The sequence below is a fragment of the Epinephelus lanceolatus genome, chromosome 10 (genome assembly GCF_041903045.1).
Source record: "Epinephelus lanceolatus isolate andai-2023 chromosome 10, ASM4190304v1, whole genome shotgun sequence".
Lineage (NCBI taxonomy): Eukaryota > Metazoa > Chordata > Actinopteri > Perciformes > Serranidae > Epinephelus > Epinephelus lanceolatus.
The window spans coordinates 16,994,750-17,017,909 of NC_135743.1; the positions used below are offsets into that span (position 1 = coordinate 16,994,750).

Consider the following 23,160-nt stretch of genomic DNA (forward strand, 5'->3'; position numbering starts at 1 on the left):
CTGCATGTCATTTCAGCGTCCTTTTATCTCCTTATGTGTTGCCTTGGATGAAACCGTACACTGAGACCCAGCCTCTGCAATGTCCTGCATATTACTAAGCCCATCTATCTCCGCGGACACATCCACATCTTTATACACTCCCACAGTCACCAGGCCCTGCACCGGGAGACGCTCAATCAAGATAGTCCCTTCAAACAGACCAATGAACTGTGAATAACGCCATTACACAAACTCCCAGCTCAGAGCGTTACAGAGACAGAAAGATTGGGAGGGTGGAAAAAAAAAAGGAAAGAAAAAAGCGTGCATGATAGAGAATGAAAAACATTCTGGAGATTGAAGAACAAGAGCAGAAGGGGAATGAGAGAAGAGAGTGTGAGATGGAAAGCAACAGAGGGGAGGACACATCGAGGAGGGAGGGTGAGAAACAGAGAGGAAAAAGGGAGTGCGTGAGTCTAGAGAGGCCGCGGAGCAGGAAAAGACCTCTGCTCCATGGGAGCACTCTGATGGGCTTAGCAAGGCCCCGCTTTGTTCACACTGTTGGTCAGCCTCTCAGAATTAAGATTACTAAATAATACGATTACTGCAGCTGCACACTGATAACACACTGCTGCCGATTCCCTTTGTCACTGTCAGAAAACCCAGAGAAGAGAGAGGAGGACTGGCATATGATGGCATCAAAGGCATGACAGTACAGACTACATTACATTGTCACAAGGGCTCTTGCTTCACAACATGGCTCCTCTGCTTGACGCTGAGTTAAAGTGGAAAGAGTTGGTGTGACTTTTGATATGACAAGTGGCCATAAACAAAAGCACGCTGAGGCAGAAATAATATTAGCTGAGGTTTTCTCCTCAAATAGATGGATGATGTCATTATGTTCAATCATGTGACATAAACTTTAACTCGCCTTATCTTTTCTCAAGTTGTTAATGTTGCACTGTCAGCCCCAAGAGGGACTAAAAAAAACAAGTTAACAGGGAAACCTCTCAGTGTATTACCTGATTCCACATGTGTGAACATAAACCAAGGCTGTCACGGTGAAGCGTTTGCTCCTTATCTCGATGTTTTACACCGCATCCTCTGCGTGGGCTATTTGTTTCATGTTTCCACGCTTGACAGCTTTGACACGGATTCCCGCCAAGTTGACCTTGCAGTTTAAAGTGTAATAAAAGCTGAATTCCCAGGCTGTGTTGCACATCGATACGTGTTCTTCGGGTAGCTGATAAATGGTCTCACACCCCTCTGGAGAGGGGAAAAACAAGCAGCCAGCAAAAACCGCTGTCCAGTCCTGCTCAGCGGAAGTAAAGTACAACCATCTGAAACCCACTGCTCCCAGAGTAGTGAGCTAATATCAGGGTTGGGCTGGGCTCAAACCCCCTCCTATGAAATATGAAGTATCTCTGCTCTTCTCTCAGCAGGAGAAACCATTTGCCTGCAGAGCTAAAGATTAGCTTGGAGCAGGAGACAGAAAAGATGCATTTAGCATGTGATGGTATTGTACAAGAGTAAGAAATAACAAACCATAGCATAGGGCACAAAACAATATCAATGAAATATGACACGGCACAAACACGGAGCTTAAAACAGCCCGAAAGCACTGCAGGATGGCAACCATTCGCTTCAGTTTCTGTCCATGTGCCGCACATTTGTCATCTCGTGGAGGTTTCATGTACATGTCATGCAGAGTATTTGCTTCTGTGACATCAAATGAACTTTGACCTCAGGCCTTCCCCAGCTGAGCCTCATAGTCACAAAATAACTGTGTGAGTCACTCCTTACAACCAGTACAGCTCCAGTCGAAAAGCATGCATGTTGAATTGCATGCACTCTGCTCAGCGAGCCCAGACACGCAGAAACAGAAAAGGCAATATGGAGATGATGCGCCAAATTATCAGTTACGTGTCCGTGTCATTCGGTCTCCCCTTCTTAAGTGCTTTCCACAGCAGCAGTGTACTGTGTTGTTACAGTGTGCTCCGATCATTTCACTCGACTTGGTCCAAATTGTGGCGGCAATGCACACGGTTTATAAGATAATCTTTCGCATTGGGTTTCAGAGCTTCCCATTGCCCCTGCTTGTACTGGTTGGGTCCTTTCAGATCAGCGATCCCATCATCCCTCAGGGTTAGATTTTCTAATCGCTGGTGTAGATTTTTCTTTTTCTGGTTGCAGCTTTTATTGTCCTTGACAATATCATTCCTTGATGATTCTCCGCTTATTGTATAGGCAAAATAACCATTGTCACATTGTCTGCATCATTAATAATTTTACAGTTTTTTGTTGGGAACAGCTGTTCTTTCTTCAAAGGTGGTCAGCAGCTGTTATTTCTTTAACTGTACTGCAATGTAGCAGGATATGCTTCTCTAATAGGTATACATCTAAAGTGTTATCGCGGGAATAGATAATCGTTAGACTGTTATCAACGCTGAATCCATCATCTTCTGTGACTGTCTTCTGCTGTCACACCCCATGATGCCTCTTGCGTGGCAGTTCACCCCTGAAGTGTCTCAGACAGCCCCTGCTCCAAAGAGAGCGGGGCTAATTTGGGATATGAGATCTCCTCTAACACTGAGCAGCACTTCAGTTTTCGTCTGCCTTCAATCCTCCGCCGCTTGACCACCAGCGCGAGGCACTGCAGCCTGCACTAAACCTTTGCTCCTCATTGCCTAATGGAGCACAAAAAATGGCCCTGTTTGCTTAGTCGTTTATCCACTCCTGCTTGCTTCAGGCTAGCTGGCCTTGGGGGGAAAGATTGACTGTGTGTGTGTGTGTGTGTGTGAGGAGGATGAGAAGAAATGGACATTAGGACACACATGCCCTTTCCATAATGTGCTCCCGGCTGGGCTGTTTGGCTGGCCATAAAGTGAATGCCGCTAATGGCCTCTCAGTTAATGGAGTCATTAAGATTGGATTGCAAGAAGATAAAAGCAATGTGTATAATGTGTGTGAACCGGGTGGAAGTGTGATCGTTTGTATACGTGTACTGTTACTGTAACCGCTTTGTGTATTTCTAGTTATTTAGTGCTTCAGTAGATACACCCACGACAACACTAAAGGAGGCAGTGACACTCTGCTGCATTAGCATTAGTAGAAAAGGTCAGTATTCTATCAGTGTAATTGTAATACGGTCTGAGGCTCAGGTGATCAGTCCTGACCCGGCTCGTCCTAATCAGCCGGCTGGCGGAGGCTCAGAAAGTCACAGCTATAATGTTTCACCGCTAGATTGCCGCTGCCTTGTGTGAGTGTGTGGAAGTGACAAAGACCTAAAAGCTTGATTTGAGGTCATTCCAGGACGTGTACCCGAGAGAATATAGCAAGACTGGCGAAAGGCATTCTGGGTAGTGTTGCGTGTTGTTTTCATGGTGGCATGACTGCTCATTAAGTCTGTGTCAATTTCTTGATTCTTACCAGAGGGTTCGCTCATGTCACTGTGCTCATCATGTTTTAAGCCTCAGCTGCGGCCCAGCTCGCCTCATTCACTTGTTGTATTCAGTGAAATGCAGCCTTTATTGCACCACAAGGGGAAGTTAGTTTGTAGGCAGAATTAACATTAAATCGCACGATAAAACAATTAAAACAGGATAGAAAACTCTTCATAATTAGGCCAGACAGAGAGTCAGTAGTTTGACTCCTCAACTTTTTGTATATTCACAGTTGTTTTTCTCAACTTTGCAAAGAAAAACTCAAAATAGTATTACTACACTGTTTACAAAATATTTCACACTCACAAATCTTTGCCAGCCTCATGGGTAATACCCATATTTATCTGTCAAATGATGTCAGACCATGTATCAGAAGATCAGAAAATAAATTTCAAAGTGAAAGAGCGCACCTTTTTAATCTAATCAGTTACTAAGCAGACGCAGCCCGTAGCTGGAAAATGGAGTCTCAGCAGGGGATGTCATACTGCAATCACTGATCAAACCTGTCTGCAGACCCCTGAGGAGGCCTGAGGGGGTCACTCTACAAAATAAGAAAAACTGGTTTAATTTCACTGTTATTTTATTGCGAGGTAGGATAGTGTGGGCGTATTATGTTCGTAACTGTTGTGATCAGATACTTCATTATCATCACTCAGCACAGTATGAATAGTTGTAAATTATAGTGGATTGAAATTACACATGTATTTGTTTGGGGAGCCTTTTGTGAAGATGTCTGAAAACCCCATATTTAGATGGTGTTAATACAGCAGAAGAGCAATGTCTTTTTATTACAGTGTGAGCTGAAGCCCTCTGCAAGCAGTCTTGTACTGTTCATCCACTCTGGAACATTTCTACATAATTGCTTTTGTGTGAAAAAATTGTTCAAAAGTCATTCAGGTAACAGCGTTGTCAGCCTTGGTCTAGTGAGTCTATTTTAAATTTTAATGATTCACTGTTGCTCCTGCTGAGCGGCAGTTTGCCTGACAGTGTAATAATGACACTCATCATGATATCTACAGGTATCGCCTCACTCCGAAGCCGATCATTAATATATGTAGGACTTGGCTCAGCTCTGCGAGACTCTACAGCAGTGATCAGACAGAATTTCCACATATTTTCTCAAGTGTACCTGGACAAAGACATGCTGTTAGAATACTAGTGGAGTTGAGGACCAGCCATGTCGCGTTTGACCTGAATCATCTTATACTATATAATGACGAAAACTTTGTCTGTGTGTGGGTGTGTCTGTGTGTCTGTTCCACGTTTTTCTCTTCACTGACTTGGTCAATCCATGTGAAATTTGGCACAGTGGTAGAGGGTCATGGGAGGATGCGAATAAAGCAATATGCCTCTCTTCATGAGGAACAAATTTGCCTCAAGAACCGATAACTTCTGGTTATATAGATTTTCCGCCATTTCAAATTTTTTTTAAAAACACTTCAAATCGATCCCTTCCTAGGAAGTTTGACCGATCTGCATGAAACTCTGCAAAAGTATGAAAACTTACTAAAACTGAGCTTCTATAAGGCAATGAATATTGTGGAGGGCGTGGCTCATCACATAAAGGTGTATAACATCTCAAGGGTTTCACCGATCACCACGCAACTTTGTAGGCATATGACCACGCATAATCTGAGGGGACCCCTCCATTATTGACCCCATCAAACAAAATGGGGCTGCTAGAGAGCTAATTTCTTATCTAGGCCTAACCACCATATCGATTTTTTACTAAACTTAGTGGATATGTAGAACAGGATGCCTCAAGGTGACTGGAGAAATTTAACTCTAATTGGCAACTGGGTGGCGCTATAACAACAGAAAAATGCTTAAAAATGGCTAAAATGTGACCGAACGCTGTGGCTCCCCCTGTGGCCCAATGTTGTTTTTTTCCCCTAAGTTTTGCTATGACTAAATCATGGTATGATATGTTGTACATAATCACGAAAACTGTCAGTGTGTCATTCTGTCAGTCAGTCATTCTGTCTGTCCCACGTTTTTCTACTCACTGACGTGGTCAATCTATGTGAAACTGCACACAGCCATTGAGGATTGGACTAGGTAGAAGCTGACAAAGCTACCAGTGGGTACGGACTAGTTATATAATGAACAATAAAACATGAAATGGACTTTGTCGTCAGCAGTGATAGAAAAAGTATTCAGATCCTTTACTTAAGTAAACGTACTCTTTGTGCAGTAAGACAGATCCTGTCAGTGTTTTACTATTACATATGACGTTTTGGGATTATTATTACTGCTGCATTAATGTGCATGTTGAATTTTACTGCTGTAGATGTTTAAGGTTGTACTAATTTTAATTCCTTTTTATACTGTTGGGTAGTTTAATCTACAGCAATGCATCATATATAAGATTACCATCTTTGTAGCATGGCTGCCTTGTGAGAACCATGTATTTCTGAAAAGTCAACTTTTCATGCTGTCAGAAAAACAGCTCCTTGTGATGATGCATTTTTCAGCTGATCCAAGAAGATTTTTAAATAGTTGATTTAGCTTAAGAAGAAGGAGACTTTTCTTAACACATAAAGTAAAACCTAACCGTTTAACATTTATAATAACCAAATTTGGAGATACATGGTTTTCATTTGTACATAATTTAGGTTTGTAGCAGGCGTCAATAGACCATCTTTGCTTGGACTTAAGGAACAATTTGTAGTGTCATGAATAATACACAGCAATCAGTTTTGCAGAATAGAAAATAAATTAATCATAAAAAATAAAGATTTCACGTCACTAGTCCGTGGATGTCCACGAGAAATGTCCCAGTGATAGATTTTTATGATTGGAGGTTCCCATCTCATATCCTCACGGCTGATTTTCATCTTAACTCGACATCTACAAAACATGACACAGCATTTTCTTAGGAAATTACATCTAATATAAATGTACATTTCATTCTAGGATGTTAATGAAATCACTCACCTGAGAGTTTTCATCTCTTACATCACTATCAGAATAGTTTGGTGTTAAATCATCTGTATGTACGGTGTTTTCTACCTGGGCAAATGGCAGACTCCAGCACATGTGCCAATTAATTTGAGTAGCAAGAGGTTGTGACTTTTATTTCTTCAATCAGTCAGCCACCCAGGTTTTTCCAGCATTTGTTAATAAGACCTATAAAAGCCAAAACGGCAGCCTACTGATAGGACATTAAGGCAAGGCAGGTTTATTTGTATAGATTCTTCCAACAACAAGGCCATTCAAAGTGCTTTACACCAGGCATTAAAACACGATATAAAAGACACAAAGTGATTTAGAAAGACACAACAGGATTTTAAAAACACCATAACAAAATAATATAGGAGATAAACTTAAACTAAAATAGAATGAGACTAATCAAAAGATAGGATAAAGATTACAGTGCGGCTACAGTGCAGTGCAAGATATGAATAAATAGTCCCAAGTTTAACCTAATAAAATGCAGTGACAAATGTTATAAAAACAGATTTAGAAACGGTTATGTAGTGCATAAATCTGAGCGCTCCTTCTCTGTGTTTAGTTTTGAATGTAGGGACAGTAAGCAGACCTGCCCCAGACGATCTGAGAGGTCCGGATGGTTCATAACAGCAGGTCAAAGATTTCCTTCAGCCTTAAGCCATTTAGCGCCTCATAAACCAACAGTTAAATTTTAAAATCAGTACTTTGACAGACAGGAGGCCAGCGTATAGATCCAAAAACTGGGGAGGTGTGATCCACTCTCTGGTCTCAGTGAGGGCTCGGCAGCAGCTATCTGATTGACCTTTTAGCGAGGCATGCAAAGACAGCGTAAAAGAAGTTGAGTTGACTGAAAATAATCACATGGACAGATTCTTCGAAATCCTGCTGAGACACAAGTCTGTAAATTCGTGATATATTCTTAAGGTGATAGAAACCAGAGTTTTGTAGTTGTCTTATGTCTAATGTTAAAATTTAGGTGACTCCAGGGCACCCAGTAGCTTAGTGGGTGGAGCAGGTGCCCAAATACAAAGGCACTGGTTCGATTCTAGCCTGTGGCCCTTTGCTACATGTCATCCCCCTTCACACTCAGACTATCCTGTCCAATAAAGGCGAAAAAATAATTTTAGGTGACTACAACAGAATTTTTTTCCTGATTTGTGTTCTTAAACATTAGACTTCAATTCAAACTCAATGCTTGTATGGGGCCACAGTCACCTGGGGGTATTGCCATATAAATCTCTGGGTTGTTGGCATAATTATGGTACGATAGTTTTTTTTTTCCATAATCTGCAGTAATGTGAGCATACATATGCTGAACAAAAAAGTTTGCACTGTATTCAGATGGCCTGTAGGTGTTTAAGAATGCAGCTCAATATGAGGAATTCAGCTGAGGAGCAACACATCTAACCTGATTGGGAGATAAATGTTGGCATTGTAGGTTTCTGCAAACCACGGACATGTTACACTTATACATTATCATGTAGTGGATATGTTGAAACTTTATGTTTTGACAATGCTGTGGTTAGGTTTGGGCGTCAAAACCTTTGGCTTAAAATACCTACTTTTGGAGGCACTATCCCAGCAGGAGATGCAGCGATGTCTTATTAAAAACCAACTACTTTTCATGGCACCATGCCCAGTGAAAAAACAACAAACACCCACATTTGAAGGCTAAAAGGCCATAGGAAATACAGTTTGTTGTTTTTTTGGTCTTGAGCAGTGGTCTGCAGCTTGGCAGGTGTCTCGCCTAGAAGAACGCTGAGGACGGCTATGAGCTGACACGTGTCTGTTTGCTGCTGTGCAATCCATTATATCAAAAGTATTATACTTATTAGTGAGTGCTGTTGGGTTTTTCTACTTCGCCTAGGAGACGTGCCATCTACCATCCCCTCGTCCTCCTGATGACAAAGTCAGCTCATCTACTATATCACTTTGGCAACGCTGATATATGTATGAAATGTAAAAATGTAACGTATTCATGGTTTGTAGAAATGTACAATGCCAACATTTTCTTCTGGGCTGCAAATATCCCATAAGACACCTGCTTGCACTGAATAGAATTATTGAACAAAATGGCACCCTCACCTTCTTTCTTATACACTCCAGCTTTACTCATAAACTGAAGTTGTTTGCTGTTGACTCAATGACAACTGCTTCTTTGGGATTCAGCCGAGTTCCAGTTTAAAACATAAAATCAAGATTGTGCTCGGTAATTGAGTCACTGATTAAAAATGATTTGCCTGCCAAAACGTAAATGAAGCTAAATTTAGTGCGTCAAACATAAAAGACGCCGTCTGTGCTTCTTATCAAAATATAGACTAAGGCCCAATTTCATCACCACGTTCCACGTTTTGCCCTGTGTCTCATCATCTTCACAACACTGGTATTTTGGGATTGTGAGTCAAGAGCTTGTAATCAGCTCCACCAATCAAAAGTATTAACATGCGAGTCAGTTCCAGCTCAGCTGCCTCGGTCCAAATGGTGATGCAGCAGTTGATTATGGGCTACTGCCTGATTTAAAACGGCTGAATATTTAATTGACTCAATGAAACATAATACTCCAAATGGGCTCATATCATGTCGTTATAACTGAATTTAAAAAATACAACATATGTGATTAATTAACTCATTTGGGGTTTATGGACTTTAGATTTCCACTCGTGTGGTGGGTCTGAAAAATATGGCAGCATTTTTTCCACCGAGTCAAAATTTGGCTGCCCCCGACTGCAGCCACATATACAGGAATATCTCAAATAGACCCAGAATCAGGTTTATTGCCAAGTCGGTTTTCACATACAAGGAGTCTGATATGGAGCACTATTGCAAAAAAAAAAAAAAAATTGGTAATAATAAATGTAAAGAATAAAAGAAAATTCTAACTAAAATATTTTTAAAAATACTATAAAATATGTACAATATATCTGACTAAAAATAAAAGAGCTAGAAGTGGTAGTTATGTGCAGAAATGTGCAAAATATTGTCCAAGGTATGGGCAAAGATAACAATATTATCTGCATCATTGCCTTTATGGGGTATAACTTTCAGATTAACTCAGATGTAAAACGGTAGCCTGTGTATGATGTAAATTCAGACACCCAGGGAAGGAAGTGTTGACTGTAATTAAGCTCATATGGAGGTGTGCGTGACATAAAGTAAACATGCTGCGCTAAAGCAAAGTAACTCTTTAAACGGTTTGACACCTTCCTGAGGGCGATACTTTTCTGCTTCACTTAAGCTAAACAATAGCAGCACATCATCCAAGAGGCTCAGTTAAAATGAAAACAATTCTTGTCTCTGCTTCAGTGGTACTTGATGTAATCCACAGAGTTGTGTGACCAGTGTTTATTCCAAGTCCTCCTGAGCTATTCACTTGCGGCGGAATCAAAGTCTAAAGCTGGCGTACTTTATCTTGTGCTATTCCCTGAATCTCCAAGTGCTGAGGTGATTTTTTTACTTTCCCCAAACTCAGACATGTCACAGTCACCTGAAAACAAAATGCTACACGTGTGCACAATTAACTGCATTTGTACACAAGAAGATTGACGAGGAGTTTGTCTTTTCACATGCATGAGTGTAAGCATGTGGCGTGTCTGTTTTCATGAACATCTGATGTAGCTTGTGTGTGTGTGTGTGTGTGTGTGTGTGTGTGTGTGTGTGTGTGTGTGCTGTGTTTATGCTTACCATGCTTGTATGTGAAATATAAATGTTGCGTAGGCGTCTTTTCCGTCTGTGTCAAGACGAGTGATCTGTCAAGAGCCGTACTGGGCTGCCTTATGTTCATAATGGTTCTCTTGAATTCCATACATGATGGGGGAGGGGCGGGCTTCGTCTGCATACTGCCGATGTCATGGTCAGCGTTGGTGTGTGGTCGATGCTTGAATCAGTGGGCTGCATACATGCTGAGATGCACAGAAGACTTCAGACTGCTCATGAGACAGTCTTTGATCCAAAGTAAAACAGGCTGAGAGAGGAGATACTCCTCCAATCCACACAGGTGATACCAGTCTATTAGCACCTGCAGTCTGCCTCAGCTCAGCTGTTTGCAGGTCAGGAGTAGAAAATAGTATAAGAAAGTCAGTGGGATAACTTGGGATACAACATATTGTGTGCCTTACTTAAAAGATGCTAGATTAAAGCTGTTAAGAACTGGGTATTAGTGAGCAAATTGTGGATTAGGAATAGATTGTCGGTATTATATATGAGGTGCTATGTTCATTTTATTTGATAATGGCATCTAAATCTGCAACAACAGCAGAAACAAGCTCTAAACACAACACTAACACATTATCTCCTCACAAAGCGGATATGGTGAATGTGTCAGCAAACACTTGGATATTTAAACACCCTGCAGAAACATTAGTATTCAGTTTAAGTCATCTGGCCACCTTGAGAATGTTATGTTTTTTGTCTCCACCACCTTCTAATTCCCCACTATGTCCACGCACTAGTCACTACCTTCGTCTGTCATTTCAACCCAGTTGCCAGAAGAAAAATCTGCATTGCAACTTCACGCTTCTCAACAACACTGTGGTGACGATGTGGTTAGATTCAGGCACAAAAAACACTTGGTTATTGTTAGGAAAAGATCATGTTTTGGCTTAAAACACCCACGTTTGGTGGTACAGAAGCAGCTGGAAAAGCAGTGATGGGTCGGTGAAAAACAGCCAGGTTCAGTTGCACAAATGCCACTTGGGAATGCTGCGTTTTGTCGGTAAAAATCATCCAGGTTTTGTGCCACAGTTGCCACTGTGAAATGCCACGATGTGCCGCTAAAACACCCAGGCTCAATGCCACAAATGCCACTGAGAAACACTGCGATGTGCTGCTAAAAACATTCAGGTTCTGTAAAAAAAAACCACCCAGGTTTGCTACCACACACACCAGTAGAAAAGCTGCAAAGGGTTGCCAAAAAACAAGAAGTGCTATTGTTTCGACAGGAAGGCAATCCAGGCACTCCGGAAAAATATAGAAAAACGAAGAAAGATATTTTGCTATATTCTTTCGAAGTGCCTGGACTGCTTTTCTGTCAATCCTGTTTTTTCCCCGACACAAGGTTTTGGTCTACATTTGTATATGCAGAGCAACCAGTCATCTCTCCCTTCTTCAAGTGTTATTGTTTGTTGGTTTCTAACGGTCTGCATTGGTCTGCAGATTGGCAGCTAGGTGACACACCATCCAACACCCCCCCACATCCCGATGACAAAGTCAGCTTATATATTATGACACTTTAGAAACGTTGATGTGATATGTATGACACAAATCAGACATATTCGCAGTTTGCAGAAATCTAAAATGTGAGCATTTTCTTCTCTCGACTGGCCTGGCTGTTTGGTGCTGGACAGGCTGCATACAGTAGGGTTTTAATGTATGAAAAAGCTGTGTCCTTCATTTGGGAACAACACTGATGAGCACAAACAAAGATGTTAAAATGGGGAACTGCAGTCATGCGATAATTCTCTGACTCAGAACTACAAATAACCCTTTCACATTACATACAGCAGGTCTAACAGGACAGTTGGGAATAATCTGCATAATACATCAGAAAATAAGACGCCCTTTAATCTGATTGTATCCTGGTAGAAACACATGCCAGGCAGCTAATTAGCAGTTACATGTTTCCCCAGTGAAGATTCATTGTTTAGCCCACAATGTCAGACCTTTGGCCACTCTGACAAATGAGGACAAAACGCAGAGCCATTATTTGCACTGCCTGAAGATTTGTGTAACCTCGGCCCCTGATATCACCATTTTCCAATTTCGCCATCCAGTCTCAATGAGACATAATCAGTCGTAAGCAGTTGGCCGGTGGCACTCGCTGGTGATATCCTGTCTACTATAATAACAACGCCGCCTCATAAGGGGATAACCTGCCTTATTGCTCGATGGATTTACATACAGCAGGTGATCATTGTGACCGCGAGCTATCTGTGACTGATGATGTGTGTCAGCACTGTACGTGCAGCCTTTGTTTTCATTTGGCAATCAGGCCTGTCGAGCCATGCTGCTGCAGAGATCAATGTACCAATTGGGTGATTGTGATGTGTGTGATTGTCTGCATGTATGTGTATGTGCATGTGTGTGTAATTCACCTAAATGCTTACCTGTGGGCCATCATCTCTGTCGCCTCTGTGTATCCATCTCACTCAGTGTTGCTGTGAAGCAGAGAAAACATAGAGCTTCTTTCACGGGAGACTATGCTATTACAAGACCAACCTGATTTACTCTCCCACTGAGGCTTTGATATTAAAACACTGTTGTACAATAATCCATTTTAAGAGAAAACCCAAATTTAAAAATATGCTAATAAAGGGAAGTGTGTGTGTACAACCGTATCCTTCAAGCCCTCTGTAGTGAGGGGATGTTGGAGGCAGAGGGGAGGAGGTGTGGGGGAGAGGAGATAGGAAGCGATAGCTCAGCAGAAAGGTGTAAAGTCCTCCAGTGGCTAGCTAATCTGCCAGGCTTAGGGCGGCTGGTTTTCTCTGTGCCCTCGTGGAGGAAGGCGGAAGCTCTGTTGGGCTCACCTTTCAAGGCGCCTGGGCCACAGCCACAGGGGGAAACCCAAACACATCGATTAGCCGTCAGGAAGGGGGTGTGTGGGGAGGTTGGGGGGAGCTTACTCTCTCACTATCCTCCCTCCTCCGACCACCTCCTCCAGCTCAGGCCATTGCTTTCTCACGGGAACATACAGGTAAAGCAGAGAGGATTGAGGATGGAAGAAAAATGAGGAAGGTGTGTTGAGCGAGAACAATTGACAAAAAGAAAGACAGAAATCAAACAAACAGGCGAGCCCAGAACAGCCGTGTTTTGTTTTGCTCTGATCATAAGCCAAAATCTGAGAGCGTGCTTGTGTGAGCGTGTGCGTATGTGTGTGTGCCTGCGTGCACGGCAGCTGCTGAGTTGCTGTGTTTATCTGTGTGAAAGCTTTACGGTAAATAAAGCTTGAGTCCTGGCAGGGAGACAGGTGCAGCAGGCTGGGCCAAAGGAGAGCTACTGTAACTCAGGAAGAGAGAGAGAGAGGAAGAGAGGAACTCTCTTGAAAGTGCCAACCGGACAATCTTTTGAAGTGGCACATATTGGCATATCATGAATAAACATGAGCAATGTTTGCTTTCAAGCAAAGCAAAGCTGAAGGTGTGAGGCTCATTAGAGACCAAGAGGGCATGTTGATAAAAAGAAATGTGGCCGCGTTCATTTACTGCACTGAAAAGTGCTGCAAGTTCATCCGGTGGTATTTATCATTTTAACCCTCGCGTTCGTTTAATCGTGCGTGCACTGATGGGAAAGAATGGAGGCACTAATTAAAAAGAAAATCACGACGCTGAAGTGCACCATGTAGACATGAAAACATCTGAGATCATCTGTACTGTATTATCTACTCATTGCTTCGTTTTTCAAAATAACCTACCAATTATGCTGTCAACTGCTTAATGATACTATTTTGTCAGTACATTTATTAAGAAAAGCGTTCATCTCTAGAGTTCCACTGTAATGTCATTTTGTAGGGATAGCTTTCCCATTTTTCAGTTGCCGGAAACAAACTGATGATAATGTCTATTACTGCTGATAAGGATAGCACACATTACATAACTCTCCCTGCACTTCCACTCCAAATCATAACTCATCTATAGGCACTTGGAATATTAACCCAGTGCTCCCCCAAGGTTGAGAATATGAACCAGCACCTTATAAGCCCATGCAGCCCTGTGCAGCGGTGGTGTGATTAGAAACCCTGCCTGGTGAACTGCTAATACACTGGAGTTTGATAGCCTCCAGTATGGCAAGCTGCTGGTTATGAATAACCCTCTGCATAACCGAACCTCCCCCACATCACTCAGGGTGAAATACACAGTTTTCACTGCCTTTCCTTCAGTGTTATGGGCTGTGCACTTTAAGGTTTATTTCTCACTAACTGAATGCATGTCAGAGCATAGGGTTCATCTGAAAGCATTAGAGGAATCAGTAACAGCCCTTAAGTCTTTCTGAGGCGGATCTGGGTGGAGATTAAGCAACATCGGTTAAAGGGAGACGGGAGGGGAAATGTGTTTTGGTCTTATAGGCATCTGACAGCTTCTCCATAATAGTGAGCTAATCCTTTTTATACAGTCTGTGTCTGTCTGTCTCCCTTTCCATACACACATCAACAACATCCAAACACACACACACTCATGGGCGCAGACATGCATTCATAAACATATAAACAAAACAGTGCTTAAACACACAGTGTAGCAGTTTAATGAACTGAGGGGCCTTTGAACTGCTGATAATGTCTCTACGTGTTTCATCATTTCAGGTTGACATTTGTCAAAACTGCCCAGGCTACCGTAGCTAAATTAATGTTGTCTTCCTACAAAGACTACAGCCAGAAAGGATTACTCCATGTCATGCTAGCAGCTAAGGTGCTAAAGGAGTGTGTGTGGCTACTCCTGGCATGGCACTACAAGCTACTTAGACACCGAATTGACTCGTTATAAGTGCTAATGACAGGTGTCCCTTTGTGTTTGATTTGCGGTATGGAAACACTGCCAAACTCCTGCCATCGCAAGCGTCAGACACTGCGGTGTGCAAATATGCTGTAGCATGAGGTGCCTTATCTATCGCTGTGCACTTGTTCAACTCATTAAAAATTAATTGATATGTGACATTTGATATCCATTGTGGAATCACTTTAATGACATTGATGTGACAGACTCAATTTAGCCAGTTAGGCCACATCAGAGTAAGAAGTCATTATCTTCCTCATCGCACTCTGTGATTGCACAGACCAATTAAAACGGATTAACCTCCCATCCAGTTTGCCCCTTTCTGCCACCAAATTGTTGTGTCATTTGTTGAGCATCATGGCTGGCCGGCCTCACTCTTTGTTTTTGTTTTTTTGTTCTCCTCTCTCAGGGGCTGTCGAAAGTAATAATTGTGTTTCTTGCTGTGTGATAATGCGGTGCTCTCGGTTCCTTTCGGGTCTGTATTGAAATCTCGATCCTGTCCCTCTGCAGTGGCTATCTCCCTCCGTATCTGAAGAACTGATGGTATCTCCCTCCCCCTGTGAATTTCCTCCTCTCCAGCCGAATTATCCATTCGTCCCCTATTGCTCTCTTTCTCAACTTCCAATATTTCCTCTCTGGCTCCGCTATCTTCTCCCCTTATCTCTTCCTCACCACTACATTTCCTCCATCTTGTGCTCTCTGTCTTACTCTCCTTTGCTTCTCTTTTCTCTCCTCTGTCACACTTTTATCTGTCCACCTCAATCGCTCTCCTCTGTCTCACTTTAGTTTAACTCAGTATCCTAAAGGCGCTTTGCGTGTCTTTGGCCAGGAGGCATCAGAGTGTAACCTGCTAAATTGGAACGTTATGGTGAGGCAACACACACGCATGAGAAACTCTTGAGTTAATGGACAATTTACCTCACCTCATTGTTATAGCCTTTACATTCATTAAGCCCCCTCTGCCTCTCCTTATCTTTTTCCCACTCACTCCTTTATTCCCCCATTCTCTCCCATCTTTCTCTGCCCTCGTTGTCTTCACCCTAAAAGCAGCAATCTTCTTCATTGTGTCCGACCTATACTGTATGTTTCCTGTGGCTCTGGTGTTTGCCTTTTCCCTCTTCTGCTCACTGACCCCCCTCTGGCTCGAGCTGTCCACCCTAGTTCCTCCAGTCCGCTGGAGTAAATGGTAAAATAATGGTAACAGCCAACCATAAATCAACCCAACTGAAAAACATCACCATTATAGTCTCTCTCACTTTCCCTCCCTCATCGTCTCTTTTCTGTGCCCTTCACCTTTGTTCCAGGAGGGAACGAGGGAGGGAAAGGCGACTATTAGCAAGTGTTGTGTAGGGGGGGGGGACAGAGGCCTCCAGAGAAGGTGAAGGATAATGAAAAATAAATAAAGCACATGCGTTACCGTGCATATGTGTGTTTTTTTGTTTCTGTGCACATGTGTTTGTGTGCACATGTGTTTGTGTAGTTGTTGATTTCAGAGAATGAGATCCCGTTTCTAAGCTGTTACTGGTGTGTGGATGCTCTGTCCTGACCAGAAGCTTAGAGGAGAAGGCTCATGCGGAAGGAAGAATATCCTTGTGTCAGCACATCTGCAATCTGTGTGTGTGTGTGTGTGTGTGTGTGTACACGCGTGCATTAAAGGCTTAAGGGGGGGAAGAGAAATATGCGTCACAGTGAGACAGATAGCACAAAATAACAAAAAGAAAGGGGTGATAGTGATAGATCGTAGTGTGAAATTTACAACGGGGGGGGGGGGGGGGGGGGGGGTTGAGTTAAGCGAGGGGTTAAATGTGATATGTCACAGAGACATACATATTGTAGACATGCAAAGTGTTCTCTACTCTTTCAAAGAAGGCAAATGCATCGATGCACTCACACCCAGGCGCACACATATTTAGTTACAGCAGCTGATTGCAGGCAACAGTGCGTTGCTCATGCTGTATTGGACCAATAAAATAAAAGCAGGCATCAGGCAGAGGTCTGTTTGGGTATGGTTGCTGTGGTGATGCTTGCTAAGGTACATGACAGAAAGCAGTGATGGAAGAAGTTTTTGGATCTGTCATTTGAATAAAAGTAGCAATACCACAATTACTAAGCATAGTCCTGCATCTCAGATCTTAAATCATTGTTGGTGATGGTAGGTGGTAGAGAGTTTGATTGGCCGTGTTTTAAGATATACATCCCTGAGATTACTGAATGTAATCAGCCGCTGTGTTACTGAGTTTGCTTGTGGCTCTCGCAGTAATAAAATAATACATTTAAAAAATTCAGCAGCAAAGTGCCCTTCCAGAATCAGTGCCCCAGTTATTCTGTATTCATTCATTTCTATTCAAGTGTCATGTCTTTTTTTTTTGGCCCATTTCACATGGGATTACAAAACACTGTTATATTAAAAGCATCTTCCAGTCTTGCATGTACAAAACAAAATGTGGAAAAGGAAAAGAGAGAAGGAAAACAAAAGTAACAAATTAAAAACAAAACAAAAAAACATCCCAAATGAACTGTTCACATGAGAAACTACCAAACATTTACAGTTTATCTTGATAAAGAGTCCTTTCTCCAGATAACTGGCTAATCTTAGTAAACAAAGCGTCACGCAGTTCACAATAAAAAGGACAGTATTTTTTTATATCGCTTAGACTTTGTATGATTTACAAACTTTGCGGTTAACCACACATTATACAGTTAACAGTTTCCACTGGAACCACTTTCTAATAGGGGTATAACGGTGAAGGAGTCATGGTTCACGTCAAGGTTGGCACAGCGGGAAAAAAACCCCAAATACATAAGTTAAATTGAATTGAATATATTTTATTTCATGCAAGTGTCAAAGACAGACAGTCCTCTTGCCGGAGACTGAGGTAACAATTTGCCCACTGGCAACTTAAGTAAACTATTTTCATTATCAAAATTATGGGCTTGTCAACCACTTCTGTATTACACTGTACAAACACTGAACAAAGGCAACAGGTCACAGTAGTCTATAAAACTGAAAAGCATTTGTTACGCAGTGAAAGTGAAAATACCAAAATACATAAAATGATAGAAAATGAGGTGTACATAAGGATGAGGGTTTCAAATAGTTACACTGTGGCTATATTTTAAGATGTACTATGCAGGATTTTCCTAAAAAAAAAACAATGTATAGACTTATACATAAGTAATCCCTTTCATTCATCACTTATGAGCCACTAGAACTGTGTGGAGAGACTGTACAGAGACTCTGCCCTCAGATTGTATTTTCTTATTTCCTTATCATTTTCTGCTTTTGGGATGTTTATGGGCGTGTACCCCCCACAGCGCTCAGGTGAGGCCGGGGCTTTATAACGAGGTAGCAGCTAGGTGCCAGACTATAAGCAGCAGGCATCAAAGAGACAAAAAAAGAAAGCAAATAGCAAGGCAAAACACCAAACGAGAGTGAATCTGAGCTTGGCTTATGCTTCAGCTTTTGCTGGCGAATGTGTTAACAAATAGTAACTGACAATCCTGCACAGTCCACCTTAAAACATTTAAAACACCCAAACATATACCATCCCAATGACTCACACATCTAGTTAGCCAGTTTGCACATTAACGACACAATCCAATGTTGACAGAACAGGTCATATTTACCGTGCGCCAGTGAACAGTAACACAGACCATCACAAACTCTTTCTGCTAACAAGCTCAATGGTAAAAGAAAAATAATCTTACTTTATGTAACACGTTTGTTTTGGTCTCACTCCTTCTTGAATGAAGCTCTTTGTTTACGTTCCTCACTTCCGTTTCTCCTCTTTTGCGCTGAGAGGAACTGCCGGTCAGAGTGATTTCATTTACCGATGGGCTCTACAGTCACAGACGCCGATTTAACATGCTGAATCAGCAGAAAAAAGCCAACTACCGCCGATGAGGGCCCCTGATGCTCACAGACAGTCCGGCACTGACCAATCGCAGACCGTCGGCTTGGTGCGTCCGGGCCTTTAGCTGTTGTAGCTGACTGGGAACCTGCAAGTGGGTCTTCCAGCTCCGGTGGGTTTTTTTTGCATTTGCTTTAGTGTGACTGCCTCACAAGCCAATACGCTTATTGCTCTAACCGCAGCACATGTTGCTTACACCGTGCAGCTAAACATTTTCAAGTGGAACTCCTGCTTGTGAACTTGTGTTCAATATTTCATGCATCAGTCTACATAGTGTGTATTCTGCTTGCAGCATGCTGCCTGCATGCACTGAACCATGACCCCATACCGTGATGGTGCGCTAGGAATACACAAACCATTCTAGCCCTACCTTTTAACCAAGAAATACAAAATTCCAACCAGCTAAAGCCAAAACTATCGAAATCAAACTGTACTTTTGTCAGTGAAACTGCACATAACGCAGAAGTGTCTCTTTCAGAATTATGTCATTGTATAAATGGATTGTACTGCTGATATAAAAACATGTAAGTAGCATTTTATGTTGTAGCTGATAGAAGTGTGTTTAATTTTAACTGTGGGTACTTTCTAAAGTGTACAGCGCATCATATTTAATATGTTTTGAAATAAAATTTTATTCTGGAAAGTAACGGGTAACTATAGCTGTCAAATTAAAGTGGTGGAATGGAAGGTACAACAAACCAAAAAGCAGCAAGCATCCGAAAATACACAACTCACACACAATATCTCTGAATAAGTATTCATGCATGTACTGTATGCTTGTGCTCACAACTCCTGCACACTTGACTGAACCACATGTGCCGTGACACATCTTTGCAGATACACAGGCATCCACGCATCCTTACAGACTTGCAGCGCAAAGGCCACGGTGCACAGAGGTGCTGACGGCTGTCATGTTAATATGCCAGGGAGGCTGGAGGATTGGGTTGTTACCAGCAGGATGAGTTGGAGGAGTAGAGGAGAGGAAGGAGAGGAGAAGGGAGGTGGTGTAGGAGGAAAACAAAAACTAAATTATTTATCCAGCTCTTTTACAAAGACTGACATGTAGTCTAGCGAAGTGATTAAGTGCACAGAACGCTTTTTAATTTTCTTTTTAAAAGATTGAGACATATTTAATGATCCGTAACACAATACGGTACACAAAAATGAGTAGTTATGAAGGAACAACCTGATGATTACTGAACACTAATGAGTAGTGCCTGTAAAACTCTGATGAGTTGCTAGAGAAGACACTGGGAAATACTATATTAATGAGTCATTAGGTAATGATTAGTCATGAGTGTCTGTGAATGACGACCACTTTCTTCATCAGTCGTTCCCGATTAACTGAACCAGCTGAGTGGTGCAAACCAGTAACAACTCATTAATTACTAATTACTTAATCATTAGTTACTCTTTTTGGTCATGGTGCACTGTGGGCTATTGCTGAATTGCAGTTTGACTATTTTAAATGTGATTTGCATATTGAATATTGTGATACATATGAATATCATTGATTTTAACCGCATCTCCCAGAAGGATCAATTTTAGGTTGTGAGGTATTCCCACAAAATGAATACATAGAGGTGTGGAATAGAGGCCTTCATATGCAAATGATAGTGGATGCTAGTGGATGCACGGGGTGGTTGATGAGATGAAGATGAGGGGTGTGTAGACGGGGGAACGAGAGAGTTAGGGAGGGGCAGGAGGAAGCTACCCAGGATGAGGGAGGGGAGAGAAGTCAAGACTGAGAAAGCAAGAGGGAATGCTGATGATAGGATGAAGATACACATGGCGGGGGGAAGGGTGGCGGTATGTTGTGAAGGAGTGGAGGGGGAAAGGATGGAGGGATTGTTGTAAGGAGGGGAAGGAGGAGGGTTTGTCCTCCATCCAGCAGGAGTGTGGTCCTCACTGGCCCCTGCGGCACTGTCTTCCCAATCTCCATCCCTTAATCAAGAAGAAGAACAAAGATATGCATGTTATTAAAAATCAGGCCCGTCAAAGGGAGCAATGGAGCAGGGGAGAGAGGGAGAGAAAGAAATAAATAATGGCATAGTAGAGTATAAATATAGTGATATCCTCCAGGCATGTTCTATCTATCGCTCTTTTTTTTCCCTCGACCATTAAGGAATTCTTCTCTCTCTTTTGCCTCTCTCTTTTAAATAAAAATGAAATGGTGTGGATTTTCATCGTCTGCCGTCACTGTGTCTCCACGTCCCATCTCTATTTTAGCTCCGACTGCCCATCTCTTTTTCCTCTCTCTCATTTCTATGCTTCTGTTCTGTGACTGGCTCTATCTCACAGTCTTATTAGCTTTGTTCTCATTCCCTGCCTCTCACCTGTTCCTTCATTTTTCTCTTACACTTGCCCGCTCCCTCCTCTATCACACCCTTATTTTGTGTGATGTCAAGCTAATCACTCTGCCACTGTTTCTCTCTGCCTCTCTTCCTTCTCTCTGTCCCTCTGTGGTGTGAAAATGATTATGGTGGATGGCGCATTGGGTGGTTTGTGTGTGTGTGTGTGTGTGTGTGTGGGAGTGATGATGATTATGCATGTTGAGAGACAGGTGAAAGGTTAGGCATGGGGTGCGGCTATAGACGGAGGCGTCAATGTGTCATCTGTTATCAGCAGTATTTAGTACCGGATGTGTTACCCCAGTGTAGCTCAATATGGAATTATACAATATTTACAGCCCAGGATAATTAGAGGGCTGCAGTCAGCTATCACAGTGTCACAGAGGACACAGGCACTCATAATTACATGTCACATGTTTGGATTTAGCCCTACTTTAATGTTTCGAGGGGCTTGTGATAGATCTGTTTGTCCAGTAATAGTAAAGCTGAAGACTCAAGCTGTGTCCTTTTAAAATATATCATACTATTTCTAGGCTGGTTTTGATTATGTAGTGTGCCCACACTGGAAAAGTGACAAAATTAAGTATACTGAAAACAGTCAGAATTCAAAGATAGCTTGATTTTTGAGCTTACTGTTGCTCTATCAAGCCCCTTGAGAACTGATTTTGGTGCAGTGGCCGCACTGGGTATTGCAACCTCTTGGATCACATGATGCACACTGACCCAAAAAGCCACAGAATCATTGGAAAAGGGGTGGCTGTAAAACGGTGAATGCATTTATCTGAGCATCACAACCTGGGTTATCTGGGGGATCATCTTTCACTACTGATCCACAATCACTATTCAGGTTTATTCATACAAATACTTGGGTGACATATTGACTGTTAGTGCTTTTACATGTACATGAATAACCGGATTGCGAGGCTTGTCCCGGTTATGGTCATATTGGGGATATGGTGTTTACAGCACAGAGAAATCAGGTCATTCATATTCCCTGTATACATGATGAATACCAGAATCCCGGTTACTGATTACTGCATCCTATTTGCACCTGGGAATTTTGTAACCGTTAATCTGACACTCTCATATCCTGTAACTGTTACACTTAAATGAATCTATCTGTGGCTTAAAATGAATCCACTATCGCTTTTATCAGGCTTAGCACTATTAAATGCCAACAGAGCGCCGCAGACTTGACTCTTCCACCTGATAGCCAGCAACGGGAGATGAGAGCGACAGGAAATTTTACACAGGTCCTTGACTTTGACCGGTGTCTGCCTGTCACTTTCACTGCCGCCACACAGAACAAGGGAACAGTGGATGAAGATCTGCCGCCGTGACTGGTGGGACAGAGTTGTCATGATGGAGTTCACTGATTTTGAGTAGAGGGAAAATTTCCCCTACATCCAAGCTACCCACTATTTTAACTCTTTCATTACAAAAACACAAATTCTGTTTCCTTGTTGCTCCAGAAGTGAGATGCTTTCGCCACTGCCATTGCTGTTACCATGTAAACAAAGTAACAGCCACATCTGCGCAGATAGTCGGCAGCCCTCAATAACCGTGATAAGGTGTTTACATGCCACAGTATCCCGATTTCTTTTGGAGTACTCCACCTCACATATTTGGGTTTCTCATAAACAGGATAAAGTCTTACCCAGTTTCTGTTAACAGGACATGGTGTTTACAAGCTCAAATACATAAACAGGATCCGCCAATATCCCGTTAATAAGCACGTTATTCATGTGTGTGTAAATGCACTGTGTGAGCTGTCTTGGAACGTCCAAGTAAATTCTGTATGCACTGGGATCCAACAACCCAACTCTCAACCCACATATTCACGGTTTTTGGGGTTGGACAGACATCAATGATGTTATTTTAATATGCTGTGATAGAGAGTATTTTACATTTTGAAATTTCAGCTTGGTTTGGTAATTTATCAGTTCAGTTAAAATCACAAATAAACAAACTGGTCCACACAGCCATGAAAGTGATGTGGGTAAGGGAGCATTTCTCACCTCAAAATGATCTTTGAAAAGGCAAAGAA

At 42.2% G+C, this 23,160-nt stretch overlaps 1 protein-coding gene across 4 annotated transcripts in view; it reads left to right on the top strand.

Annotated features, from left to right (window-relative positions):
* Positions 1 to 23,160, top strand: part of grik5 (glutamate receptor, ionotropic, kainate 5) — a 108,810-nt gene that overhangs the window by 2,148 nt on the left and 83,502 nt on the right. The window lies entirely within an intron of this gene.